The following is a 12,441-nucleotide window of genomic DNA, read 5'->3' as shown; positions in this document are numbered from 1 at the left end:
CCACTGGATGATTGAACGATAATGATTAAGACTAAAGAAATGCATATGTGTGTTTGTGTGTGTGTGTGTGTGTGTGTGTGTGGCAATAATCAACATTGGAAAACATCTGCAGCAACAAGAACAATATTAAGCGATTTATCAAGTAACACAACAGAACAACAAAACACAAAACAAGGAGAAAAAATATAAATATTAACTCACAGATACACACACACACACGCGCACACACACACACACACACGCGCGCACACACACACACACGCGCGCGCGCACGTATAAGCCCATATATAATCAATGTGTATATATGTTTGCCTGTGTGTGTATATATGTGAGTGAGTATAAACTGGAACAAAAACTATATGAAACAAAGCAAAGCACTTTCTTATATATTCACACACATACACACATACATGTGTTCAGTACATGCACATACATATATATTTATTGTACATACATATATACGCCTGTGAGTTCAAATCCATGTGTGTGTCTTTGAGTGTTTGTATGTGTGTGTGTGTGTATGTGTGTGTGTGTGTGTGTGTGTGTGTGTGTGCATGCATGCGAGCATGCATGTGTGTAAACTGGAACAAAAACTGAATGAAACAAAACAAAGTGCTCTCTTATACAAACTCATGGAATATTCTCATAGTCTGCCACTACAACCGATTCCAGCTTATGCTCCTACCCCCCCCCCCCCACAGTGTCAGCTGCAATCTCCATATTGTAAATTCTTGCCCCATACCCATCTCCACATTACCATGACCCCCACCCCATCACACTAATGTGTTACTTCATAACCAGACAGTCACCATCTTATGTTCTATTATATTAATACTAGCACCACCACCATCACCACCACCACCCACCATCACCGCCACCACCACTGCCATCATCATCATCATCATCATCATCATCATCATCATCATCATCATCATCATCATCATCATCATCATCGTTGTCTTCATCGTCGTCGTCATCGTCGTCGTCATCATCACATTCATCCATCTACCAATACTGCTACCACCACCATCACCATCACCACCACTCCATGACTGTTATCACAACCACCACCACCACCTCCACATTCGCCCAACACCAGTTTACTTCTTGTCTTTCATTTCAGCTACATCACCTCACATTCCAATCGCTCCTCATTTCATGGACATCACTCAATCCCCACCACCTTAGGTTACCACCATCCTTGTTGCTCTCATTTCAGCCAGGATTTCCTTGCCCTCAACAAATTCACAACAGAATTCTCATCACAGAGCTGTAAACGACCATCACATTTAACTGCAAGTTCAATAAAACATCAATTATACTGAATACAACTACAGAAGCAACATGAACTACTATGCAGTATTTTGCCATATTAGAAATAGTAGCCACTTTCCCTCAAATAATACACACCTGTCACAAAACAGGGAAGTCATATTGTATCATGTAGTCCTAAAAGGCGCTATGGCCCAGTGGTTAGGGCAGCAGACTCGCGGTCATAGGATTAGGGTTTCGATTCCCTGACCTGTCTTTTGGCCCATTATTTAACTAAATATCTGTAAACTATCAACTCTAATGTTCTTTCCCTTTAATTTGACCTTATTGGTATCAAAATCAGGTCAATTTCTGCTGGTTTTCCAAACATCCAAAAATAACAGCAAATCTCCCTCACAGTACACTGTAGCATTTTAAAAAATGGAAAAAATATATAATATAATGTATTAGGGATAGATATGGAACATGTTTGGCCATAGGTGTAACTGGTCAGGTGTGACTTGTGGTTAAGCAGCATGTCCTCACATCACTCTTGTGACTATCACAATAATTTCTTTCATATCCAGAATACTTATCAGGAATATTGGATCATTGATGCCAACATTTGATTGGTGCTTTATTTTATTCATTTTATTGACCATGCTAGATAAATGAGGAGCAAAGTTGATCTCAATGAGATTTGATCTCAGAATGTAAAAGTTAGTGTAAATGCATGCATTTTCTTTGCTGCTCCTTTAATTCTGATAGTAACAAATTTCTATGCTATAATAAAGGAAGCTGCTTAATAATTAGCTAGGAGTAGGTAAAAGTTACTAAAAAAAAAAGCTATGTTAAAGTTTACACTGACTAGAAAATTCTTATAAATTCCAGTTGTAATATATATTCTTTTATCAAAATGTTGTTTCGATTTACTTTTATTATTGAAGATTTTTAACTTCAGGATTTAATCACAAAACTTAATTTTTATTCACAACATAGTTATTTTCGACCATGGGAAGGTGTTTTTAATGTCTCCATTTAAATTCAGCATAAATAAAGAAGTCCCTCTCCCTTCATACAGATTTTATTTTCTCATGCCTTTCTAAAAAATGAATATTTTAAATGAAATTTTCTAAAATATGTTTCAGATGATGTAGATTGAGATTATAGTGAAATTTGTGGTAGAAACCTTTTTCAAAAGATAAGGAAGGGAGTTTTGGATAATTCAGAAGCATTGAATTTGTTTCCTCATAGGTTTCAGGAGAATCGCTAGTTTCTAATCAAATTTTCTACAAACACCTTTCAGATATTGTAGATTACGATAATTTTGGAATTAAACATGAGAAAATAAGGAAGGATGGCTATTTTACATATCTGGACTTTGCTTCACTATATGTTTTAATGATGCAGATTACCATTATGTTGAAAAACAAAAAGACTTTTGTGGTCTATTCCATCCATTTTCAAAACTTCTCTGAAAGGAATCTTTATAGAAAATTGAGTGCAATGCTAACACAAAATATTTAATACATATTCCTTTCATTATTTTATTGTAATCTTAATCTCTCTTACACAAACTCAAAGGTATCCTACATACATACATACATACATACATACAGGTAAGTATGTATGTATGTCTTTACATATGTAAGATTTTATGTATGTATATATGTATGTTTGTATTTATATAATGTATATGCATATATATTTATATATATTTGTGTGTGTGAATGTATGTATTCTTGAATGTATGAAGACAGCTCCTGGTTCAAACGACATGCTTTTCCTTGGGTGTCTTTTGCATTACTTTAAATCTTTTGTGGGCATCAACCACATTAATATCAACAGTCTCTGAGGAGGTAAATCTTAAAATGATTGTGGACACTCTTTTACCTTCCTTGATTATTTTACAAAAAAAAAGCAAAAAAAAAAAGAAAAGAAAAACAAAAAACAAAAACAGGCTGCTGTGCACCTCCATCCTTTTTGCTTGACCCTGATGTAGTCTTGACTAAAATATCTAAATGTCTAAGATGAGTTGTTCTATCATCTAGGGAAAAGACTTTGTACATTCAGAGGGTTCTGTTTTTCTGTCATGTTATAGGGATATAGAGGAAACATTACTGAAAGAGATGGAAGAGAGGAAAATAAAGTATTATAGAGATTAGTTGATTTGGATAGATTAATAACAGTATTGGTATTTGACAAAATGTGTGTGTGTGTTTGTGTGAAGGCTTGAAAAGAATAGCCTTTAGTCATCCGGAGAAAATACTGGCAAGACAGGTATATAGGCAAAGAGTTAGTGAAATATAAGTGAGGATAGCAAAATGAATGAAAGAGGAAGAAATTGTGTGTGTATGACAAGTGAGTCTAAGCCTTCCCTCTTTTGCAGAGAGGGAATTTAGAGAGGTGATGTGTTAGGGCAACACAAACATTCAGAGTGTATAAGTGAGAAAGAAAATGAGGGAGAGATTGAGAGAGATTGAGAGACAGAGAGAGATAAAAAATATTTGTGTATGATATTGAAGTGTGTGTTTGAAGGAAACATGTTAGAAAATGATGAGAAGGGTTGGGAGTAAATTTTGAGTGAAAGAAAAAAGTAGATGGAATAATGTATGTAGATTAAGAGGAAGAAATAAAATGAGATGAGCAAGTGAGTATGGATCATGAAGGAGAGTGGAATAGTGAGAGTGTAAGAGTAAAGGCATGAGGAGACGTCTTTTCAAATATACAACACATAATTGGCAATCAAACAAAGAAATTCTTAGTCACAGAGAAACAGCTCAACTTTGAGGGAAGATTATCAGAAGTCAATGGACGATGTGAATTGGATAGAAAAAAGGCTATGAGATTGCAAGCAACACAAGCAGGAAAAGAAGCAAAGAGTGAGGTAAATAGAACATGGATAACTGAAAGAAAACAAAATGAAACATAAGAAGAAAATGAAGCAAAGTTTGAATCATTAACGTTAGCAATTAGTAAAAGAAAATAGAAATACACCCCATCGTTTTTAATAAGCACTACATATGTGAAGTTTTGAAAGAAATTAACTACTATCTTTATATTTAGAGCATTTATATATGAACACTCTAGTTATAGAATAGTTATGAAGAAAAATGAAATGTATCTTCACTTGGTTGACTCTAACTCGTAATTCTCTACTTCAAGACAATGCACTTTCTTTTACAACGCTTTCAAAGACAGAATAATGAGACAACCTTATGTGGTCCCTTGAGCTGCTAGAAGTAGGAGCAAAGTCTCTCGTAAATCACACTCTGTCATCTTAAAGCAGGAAAGACACACTAATATAGATCTAGACACTTCTAAAAACAGGATGGCTATGGCTAGAAATCTTTGCATATATATCTACTGCAGCTATATCATAGCTGAGCTAGGACTAAACAACAACAACAACAACAACATTAACAGAAAAAGCATCAACAACAACTTTCAAAGATAATTCTACAACAAAACTTATCTTTAACATTCATAATATTAGTTTCCTTCTCTTTACTAGCACCTCATTCTTTTTTCTTCTCCCACTTCTTATTATTTTTTACTTCATTTATTAACATGCACCATGGAGCCAACAAAGTAGAGGGCTCTGTGTGGTCACTCAACTGGCTAGAAATATCAACTCAATCCACTCAAAACTGCTCTACAAAAATGCTCTTAAGAAAAACTAGACAATTTAGTCCAAGAGACAACATGGTTGAAAATTGGAATAAAAAAGAAGACATTGATTCTCACAAATGAAGCATCATGGGTTACAGATCTGTTGGATTGAGCCTGATCTGGATTAAATGACAACAACATCGTGTGCTTTAAAACAAATTAAACATTGGAAGCTGTGACTATACAGAAGAAAACCTTTGATTATTCCTATATTTAAGAATAAACACATTTTGTCTTCCACGACTGATAATACATTTAAAATAAAATAATAATTTATGACAGGCAAATGACAATAAAATATTTGCAAAGTTATTATAGAAGATTTACAGTCTTTCTTTCTTTCTTTCTTTTTTTTTTAGGTGAAGGCCATACTCACGGATCAATTTTTATCTTCTGTTTTTACTTCAGACTTTTTAACCCCTGGTTAAACAAGCTGAGAATTTTGAAAGGCATTTAATTATCGATTCTCTGCTTGTTATATTTATGTATTCATTTATATATCTATTTATTTAGTTGTTGTTGTTTTTGTTATTATCATTATTATTATTGGCTGTTTTAAATATTTTTTTGTTTCTGTTTTTAACACCATCTTTCAAATAAACTGTTGTTTATTTATAAATATATAATGCACATTAACAGCTAGAAGACAAGTGTAAAACATAAATCATTTAGAAGGCATGCCTGTAGACTGACACGAAAATGCATGTTCACCGACAGATACACACACATGGTATTTAGCAAACTCACACACAAACAGTTGTACAAAAATTGCCAATAAAAATTTAGCAAAATAAAGGATTTCCACATACATAAATTAAAGAAGTTAACAAAATTATCTAAGAAATTCAAAAAGACAAGAAATTGCAAAACACACATACTAACATAACATTTACAAATATATCTGTCATGCACATGCACACATGCATATATGTACACATATGCACACTCATATATACATGCACAAATGCATACACATAAACATACACACTACTCTGGAAAAAATATATAGTTACAAAAACGGTGCACATTTACATATGTGCATGTTCACACAAATGTTTATAAAGACAAAATTCAAAAATAGAATGCAAAGTAGATAGAACTGGAAACAAAAGAAAGGGGAGAGAAAAACTTGTGAAATGGGTACAAAGTTAACAAGTCCATTCACACGCATGATATAAAGAGACATGAGTGAATGCATACACCCACAATGACAGATATGCATAATTGCCGACACATATGCATACACATATACATAGATGTCTGCACATGCTACTATGTTGCACATTTACACACACACATTCTCACACACACAGAGAAAGAGGGCAAGATAGAGATAAAGAGAGTGAAAGAGAAAGAAAGAGTATGAATACAATATGTTCCATACATAATGCTTCATGAAACATATTTATGTCTAAATGCTGCTTCTTTTGTTGCACAAGATATGTGAGGATACACACTGACACACACACACTGACACACACATATGGATGTGTGTGTGTATATACATGTATATACATACATTGGGTCATCCTATAAACAATGTGGTTTTTTTTATACTTCTTTTATTTTTCAAAATTAAAATTAACAAAGTTTCTATTTTATTCGAAATATATACTCTCCTTCATTTTCTACAATGCTCTTCCATCTATCTGGTAGACTTGCAAGGTCCCACTTCCAAATTTCACTTGTTCGTGACAAAAAAAATACTCCTTGTCTACAGAATTCATATATTTTCTGTCCAAATTATTTTGAAAACTGTGGAATAAATGATAATCAGATGGGGCAATGTCCAGTGAATATGGTGAGTGGGGCATCGTTTCCCATTCAAACTGCTCCAGCCTTTCAAATGTCATCCTTGCTGTATGTGGCTGAGCCATATCCTGATGGAAGAACACCTTTTGTCTTGGAAGCAAAGATGGTCATTTTTCTTCTAGCACTGACTTAAGCTGCTCAAGCTGCTCACAGTAGATATTCTTTATTATCATTTGGTTTGGGTTTAAAATTTCAAAGTGGACTAAACCTTTAATATACCACCAAACAGATAACAACACCTTATGTGGGTGAAGACCTTCTATCTGTCTATCATAAAGAATGAAAGACAACCCATATAAATGAAAAAACATACTAACAAAAGCCTGTCTTCTCATAATAACAGCAAGATCAGCAGTAAAGTAGAAGTGGAAGATCTAACTGTGATATATGTTTTAATCTGACAGGAAGATCAGATATTCGTTTTAAACAAGGACAGCCCTTCACAATAAAAGTACCATCTCCTGTGCATCTGAAAGCTTAATCTATACAATAACATGTGGAAAGAACTACATAGAAGAAATTAAGGTGTTCTTAAGATAACGAATGGTTTCACTGAGATCTCAAATTAAAATTTGGTAATACAGACAATTGGGTCTGAGTGAACATGTGTCATATGTACAGGTAAGAAACAACCATATTTTACGATTTTTCCCAAAACCAATTTAGCAATCGCACAACAACAGTGCATCAGATGAAGAAACAGATTTCAAAACTAAATACTGAACACTTCCAAATAACAGTTGGAGAGAAATTGACACAACTACTTCCACTCCTACAACCACTATTTCTGAAGCTGCCACTGGTGCTACTAGTTAAAATGGTAACATAATTTGATAAAAAGATGTAGATACTTTTTTTAATCCATGATAAAGTTCTCAAAGTAATATCTTCATTATACATACATATCTTGGCTCTCACTAAACAAATCAAAGAAAAAGCTTCAACAAGTTTTGGTGATCTCTCATCTTCTAGATAACTAATACCTGAACAAATACAGTTAAGTCAAACCCTACATCTGAGCTTCATTACCAGTGAGGATTTGATAATTTATATATATATATATATATATTATTTAAAGGACAAGACAAAATACATGTCTTTAAGTCTTACCAATAGTTTCATATGTTGAGAAATATCTCAAACAGAGTCTTCAGGCACAAGTGACAAATCATAATGAACTAAAAAAAATGAATAAGAGAAGAAATGCAAAAGATCTGAGAATGCAGCATTTAGAACGCAGAAGGTAAAAAATGGAAAACGAAAATAATTAGGCACAGGTGTGGCAGTGTGGTAAGAAGCTTGCTTTCCAGCCACACGGTTTGTTTTAAAGCAATTATTCATAGGCGTAGGAGTGGCTGTGTGGTAAGTGTCTTCTACTATAGCCTCAGGCCGACCAAAGCCTTGTGAGTGGATTTGGTAGATGGAAACTGAAAAAAGCCCATCGTATATATGTATATATATATATATGTGTGTGTGTGTGTGTGTGTGTGTGTGTGTGTGTGTGTGTGTGTGTGTGTGTGTGTGTGTGTGTTTGTGTGTCTGTGTTTGTCGCCCCCATCCACGTCGCTTGACAACCGATGCTGGTGTGTTTACATCCCCGTAACTTAGTGGTTTGGCAAAAGAGACCGATAGAATAAGTACTAGGCTTACAAAGAATAAGTCCTGGGGTTGATTTGCTCGACTAAAGGCGGTGCTCCAGCATGGCCACAGTCAAATGACTGAAACAAGTACAAGAGTAAAAGAGTAAAGAGAAAAGAGATATTTCCCTTCTCACTGATTTTTAAAGAAATGTTCACATCTGCAGGGTAGAAATGTTTATGATTGTTTGTAAATTTCAGCTGAGTACTGGGGTCGGTGTAATTGACTTGAACACTACCTCCACTCCAAATTCCTGACTTTGTGCCAAAATTTGAAACTAATATTATTTTCATCCTCAAGTTACAGAAAACATACATTTGCGTAGTCTTTTTGTAGTACACAGTGTTGCCCTTCCAGGTTTTTGTTGAGGTACATTAGTCTTATAATGTTGTGGTTGCATGGAAGGTCATTGCAAATGAATACTTCTTGAGACTTGTACAATGTTGTTGTCTTAAATAAAGAGCACTTGGTGAATGTATTTATTTTTACTGTTTGAGTGGTACCATATGACACTCAAAGACTGCCTGCACTGACGTTAAGATTCTTCCTCACCCTTTTCTTCCAAGAGATCATCTGTCGATATCTTTGTTTTTGTGGCAATTTGCTGTTAGGATCTTCTGGTTTTGAATGTCTATGGAGCAGATTTCCTCTATAGACCCATCAAGTGTCCTAAATATTGATATCAGTTCTGATACTCTAAAGACACTGTGTAAAGTTGATACATAATGTATCAACTAGCTAGCAACAGGCCTATATTTTTCTGACAAGTTAGTGTTTTCAATCTTGGCTATAAGATTTATCCATGCCATAGTAATTTCAAAATCGATTATATAAGTTTTACTGCTGATGTTGTTGTAGTAATGTTTCTTGATAGTGTCTAGCTATTATGTATTCTGATTAAAATCTCTCTTTTCATTCCAGATCTTAAATCAAAATGATTTAAGTCCTTTTTGATAAGAGGTTCTTTTGACTAAAATATTGTTTTTCTTCAACTTCCTGTATGCAACTTATGGTTAATGCTGGCTGGTTCTAATATTTTTCTGATAAAGTTTTTCATTGGAGCCTTGAGTTCTTGCTTTGAAGTTTTAAATTCTTCTTCAAGATTGTGGCATGTAGAATCCCTGTATACTTTTTCTGATTTTTCCTAGAAATGTAGTTGCTGTGCAGCGAACTTATTATTCACTTCACGACCTCTGATGATATTTAAATATCTGACTCAGTCAGATTGCTTATATTTTCTTTTAGTCTTGTTATCCACCTGAGTTGCTTATGTTGGATTATTTCATTACTACCTACATTACAGAGTCTTCGAGGTGTTTCTTCTGAGTGACAGTAACTATATTCAATAAATGTTATCATATTCTTTATCAAGTCCCTAGTGATATCATTCATAACTTTTAACATTAGAGTGGCTTTCTTTTCCTTAACCTTTATCAAAAAAGGACTGTCATTTAAAACTAGCTTAGAGATACACGGAAAATTGTTTTCAAAATGGTTTAAAGCTATGCACATTCCATAATCATCTTAATCGGATTAGTTTTTTTGTAAATGAATTTATATTGAAGCATCCAGTGGTGGGACTCCAGTTCAAGGATTTAGGAGTTTGGGGAATGAACTTGTAGTTACTTCCACACCCAGGACTGCTCTGGTTCAAAGTGGTAGTATATGTCAAGAGTCTAGTTATGGGTCAAACAGTAGAAGATGGTCCTGTCAATAAGTCAGACTTAAAGGACTGCTGGCCCCTAAACATGTGCCATACTGCCTCACATGAGCCCTGATATCATATGAACTAATTCCCCTACCTAAAAGTTAAACAGACCCTGTGCTTCAAGGGTAAGCTTGGAAGAGCAAGAGACTGGCAGAGTTAAGAGAAAATAAACTCACAAACAGTTAACAGGAGAAACTGATGCTGTGTCATTCACAAGAAAAATTATGAATCTACCAACTTTAATATGGAGGTTCCTGCTGACTGGCACCTGTAGAAATGGCACATGAAGAGAGAGATAAACATAGTAGTTATCTTGTTGAGTGTAGTGATATTGGCAGTGGTTGTGTTGGGAGTAGTGAGTCGTAAGGCTAATGGTTTTGATGGTAATGGAGGTAGTTATTGTAGTGATAACTGTAGTTGTAATGGTGATTGGTATATCAGTTCAGACATCTGGATTACTACTAAAACTCTGGCTATAGAGCCAATATCATTGTCATGTACAGCTCGTTAAAATTGTGCAAGGAACACATGAAATCAAGGGCTGAAATTTATTCTGTCAAGGGCTGAAGTTAATTCTGTGTATGAAGTATCTGTATATATATAAAAGGCAAGATGTGTGTGTGTGTGTGTGTGTGTGTGTACAGGAATATAATTTATGCACATCCACAAATTAGCACGCATGTCGTTCCAATTTTAGGAGGACATTCATCATGACCCTATCTGCATTTTCGTCAACTTTTTCTCTCAGAGGCACCCACGTATAGCTGTAAAAATCGATTTTCAACCATAACTTTTAACAATTTTCAAGTCAGAGAAAGCTACCATTGTTTACAAACAGGAGTTAAGTCCCCTTCTAGCGACGCGCACGTTTTTAAGTCTTTTGTTGGTTTTTTTTTCCATTGAGGCAAAAAGTGTTTTGTTGCACAGGAGCCAGTCCAGCGGCACTGGCAACGACCTCATTTGAATGTCTTTTCATATGCCACCAGCACAAGTGCCAGTAAGGCGACGCTGGTAACGATCATGCTCAAATGGTGCTATTTACGTGCCACTGGCACGGAGGCCAAACAGCTGCTCTGACAACGGTCATGCCCGGATGGTGGGCAAAATAATTTCAAGGTTAAAAAGCTGAAGTTGAAGGAAGGAACAGTGTCCAAGAATCAAAATGGCTGGTTTTTGAGCTTCTCTGACCTTCTGCAACTAAAGTCATATAATCTATGACATAGGAGTTAAGTTATAGATCTCTGCTATTTTATCAGATAACAGTATTAAGTTGATAATAATGATGTGCTAAGGACTACAATAAAGAAGTGACTTTGACTACTAGAGTTGGGTTTCTTGTAATAAAGATTTGGTGCTTTAAGGTAATGTGAGCCATGAATTTTTGTAAGTATCTCCATCAACATATTTTGGTGGAGGTGAGAGGAAGAGGAACAGGTTGGTAACTTAGATTTAGAAATATTAAGAATATCATTATTCTGGGTAGGGTATAGAGCTTTTTATACCTCTAGGTTAAGTTGTGTGAGAGAGAGGGAAAGAGAAAGACAGTGAGGGAGAGAGAGAGATACAGAGAGAAGGAGGGAGAGGGGTATGTAGGCCTGCTGTATTTACTTAAAGAAATAGTGTTGTAGGCCACAGTTTCTGAATGATCAAAAAATTTCTCACATAGTTGCAGTCATGAATACACAGCAGAAATTGAGGTTTCATGACAATACTTAGTAGTGTCTTTAAATAACATGTACAAGACTAACTGATACACTAATCACTTACTTAAAAAAAGACTGGCTCCAGCCTTGACTATTAACGTTGTAGGTGAGATTGTTGAAAAGGGAGATAACTTAAATACAGCAAAACATCACTGCAACACAGTTACCCCAATCTTTGTTGTTGTCAAATTACAAGAACAATCTTTAAAATTTCATCTACCGTCACTATGTCTAAAGGTGAGCTGTCAATTTGCCAAATAGGACTAAAATATATAGATTATCTGTGAAACAATCTTCTAAACTTATCATTTATCACCTCTACCTTCACTTGTTATCTACCACCACCAACAACAACAACAACACTATCACCATCATCATCACAACCACCACTGCTATCACCAATAAAAAAAAAACAAGTCAAAATTTTATGAATCTTCAAAGTTACTTGTTCTATTCTCGTCCACCTTTTCTCAGTCTCATTAAAACACTGTAAGGATGTTAAAATTGAGGAATTCAAACTTTTTTTTTGTGGCTTGTTTTGCATCTAATTTATTTTTATATATTTGTTTTTAAAATCTAATCTTGCCTCTGACTTGTCCCAGTCTTTCCCCCTTCTCCGTCCTACCAATTTCTTTTTTCATCTTCTATTTTGTCTTT

The 12,441-nt window shown here is 34.8% G+C and overlaps 1 long non-coding RNA gene across 1 annotated transcript; it reads right to left on the bottom strand.

Annotated features, from left to right (window-relative positions):
* Positions 1-2,773: 2,773 nt before the first annotated feature.
* Positions 2,774-5,191, bottom strand: LOC128248853 (uncharacterized). Its single transcript, XR_008264977.1, has 2 exons — positions 4,999-5,191; positions 2,774-3,371 (listed from the first exon to the last, which is right to left on the bottom strand). It is a non-coding gene; the product is annotated as an uncharacterized LOC128248853 (long non-coding RNA).
* Positions 5,192-12,441: the final 7,250 nt, after the last annotated feature.

This window comes from Octopus bimaculoides, chromosome 10 (genome assembly GCF_046866305.1).
Source record: "Octopus bimaculoides isolate indiv1 chromosome 10, ASM4686630v1, whole genome shotgun sequence".
Taxonomy (NCBI): Eukaryota; Metazoa; Mollusca; class Cephalopoda; order Octopoda; family Octopodidae; genus Octopus; species Octopus bimaculoides.
Note: the sequence above shows the minus strand (reverse complement) of the source record. Positions and strands in the feature narration are given on the sequence as shown.